The sequence below is a fragment of the Sardina pilchardus genome, chromosome 16 (genome assembly GCF_963854185.1).
Source record: "Sardina pilchardus chromosome 16, fSarPil1.1, whole genome shotgun sequence".
In the NCBI taxonomy this organism is placed as follows: domain Eukaryota; kingdom Metazoa; phylum Chordata; class Actinopteri; order Clupeiformes; family Clupeidae; genus Sardina; species Sardina pilchardus.
Window position 1 is genome coordinate 13,228,166 of NC_085009.1, and position 2,500 is coordinate 13,230,665.

At 49.0% G+C, this 2,500-nt stretch overlaps 1 protein-coding gene across 1 annotated transcript in view; it reads left to right on the forward strand.

Annotated features, from left to right (window-relative positions):
• Positions 1–2,500, forward strand: part of LOC134060022 (cytochrome P450 26B1) — a 27,119-nt gene that overhangs the window by 10,872 nt on the left and 13,747 nt on the right. The gene's annotated exons all lie outside the window — the stretch shown is intronic.

Here is a 2,500-nt window from a genome sequence, read left to right on the forward strand (position 1 = left end):
AAACGCCCGTGTGTTCGACTGAAAAGTGAACAGGTCACAAATCTTGGCATGGAGAGAGCCTGGAGCGAGGGAGGGGAGAGAGTGAGAAAAAAAAAGTGAGGGAGGGAGGGGGTTGAGCGAGACTATGAGAGAAAGAGAGAGTAAGAGAGGGAGTGAGAGAGGGAGAAAGAGAGAGAGAGAGAGTAATATAGGCAGTGAGGCAAGAAGCAAACAGCCCTGCGAGGGCTTCCTGTAGGACTCTGTGTGCAAGTGGACAGAGAGGCTACAGAGAGACTCTGTGCGTGGGGCTGCGCTCCCAGGGGTTTGCACGCAATTACTGTACATGACGTGCGCACACACACACACACACACACACGCACACACACACACGCACACACACACACACACACACGCAAACACGCTCATACACACACACACACACACACAACCTGACTACCCTTACTCTGGCCCTTTGATAAACATCCCCACATCACTACTACATTACTACGTCTTACTGACCCTCACGGTTTTTCACTTCATTAGCTATGCTAAGAATGAGACGGACATTATTGGGCTTTGTACGTTCGCACATCTGTAAGCGTGTCCGCGAGTCGGCTGACGTCTTTTGAGTTGATTGAGTGTCAGTCATCATGGCTTCTGTAGAATGCGGGGCATGAGGGGGGGGGGGGTGGGGGGGTTGTGGTGGGGGGGGGGGGGTTGATGTGGGGTTACGGGAAATGACTGGGCTGGTCTCTCTCGCTCGAGCAGGTTGAGGCAGGCGGGGCAGGGCGGGTATGCGGGTGGGTCGGGGCCTCGGCGGAGAGAGCAAGCGGGACCACTGGAGCTCTGAGCAACAGATGGGGGCCCCCTCCTCCTCCCTCTGCGTCCAGGCTCGGCTCGGCTGCCGTCAGACTGGGTGCCATTCAAGACTTTCATGGAATCGTTTTACCGTTACTCTACTCTCACCCTCCTGGGAAAAAGGCTAATCCGTCATCAACTCAACCCGAGACCTAGAACAAAACACACGCACTCGGAAACACAACATGCTTGGAAGCACACACACACCAACAACCACCCGCACACACACACACACACACACACACACACAAACACAAACACATACGCACGTACAAACCTCTGATCACTCTCAGCCTATTATCTGTGTTGTAATCCCGTGTTTTGGGCAAACACCAGGCTGCTCTCTGCCCTCTCCAGCCGTGTTAGTTAAATGGGAGTTAGAGACGTACAGGACAATGGACAGATGGACGGATGAGGAAGGACAAAATAGATGAGTTTTAAGCAGGGGTTGACAAAAGGTCAACGTTTTATCTCTATCTCAAACTTCAGAGAACTTCCAGTCACTGGCTAAGTTTGTGTTTGTGTATCTCTCTCTCTCTCTCTCTCTCTCTCTCTCTCTCTCTCTCTCTGTGTGTGTGTGTGTGTGTGTGTTCGTGGTACGGTATATATTTTCGAGAGGTCAAATGGTCTGCAATGATGCCATTCTTTTCCAAACGTATAGAGGTTGCAGCAGAGTTGCACATAATTGTACGTCGTTGCATAAATGACATGGAAGGGATTGGGTGGGTAGTGCTCTTTTGCAGGCATTACTCATGTGGCGCCATGGAAACTTCTGATCTTAAGTTTAGCTGTTCTCCATTCTCTCCTTACAAGACACACACAGACACACACACCTACACACACACACACACACACACAAATGCGCGCGCGCACACAGACACACACACACATACACACACACACACACACACACACACACACACACACACACACACACACACACACACATACACGCACACACACACACACACACACAGACACACACACACGCACACACACACACACCCTCTATACCCTAGCACCCCCAATTAGATCATTTCTTTCTTTCCCATGGCTTAGCTTCTAACTTGGCTGTGGTAATCTAATAATGTCCACAGGGAACTGAACTACCACCCTTTACCAAAACAGAGAATTATCAGTGTAATCTGGCCCCACTAATACCCCCTTCCCCCCCAATGCCTATTACGGCTAACACCTCCTCAGTTATGCTAACACCTCCTCAGCTTTGTACTGTACACGGAGTTCTCCCCCGTTAGCCTATAGTGAGAGGGGTGAACTACTTAACCCTAGACCACCCTCGCAGCATGCTAGGGCTTAACTCCGGTTATTCATTCATACAGCGAGCTACTCTGCGATGGAATTTCCTTTGTAGTCCTAATAGTGATTTGTCATTCATTCATTTCTGTCGGTTTGTTGGAGGATTTCACACAACACCTTTGTTGTCACTGAGTTATACTTATCATCTCTGTCTCTCTTTGTCTCTCCCTCTATATCTGTCTATCTATCTATCTATCTATCTATCTATCAATCTCTCTCTCTCTCTCTCTCTCCATCTATATCTATCTATCTACCTATCTATCTATCAATCTCTCTCTCTCTCTCTGTCTCTCCATCTATATCTATCTATCTACCTATCTATCTATCAATCTCTCTCTCTGTCTCT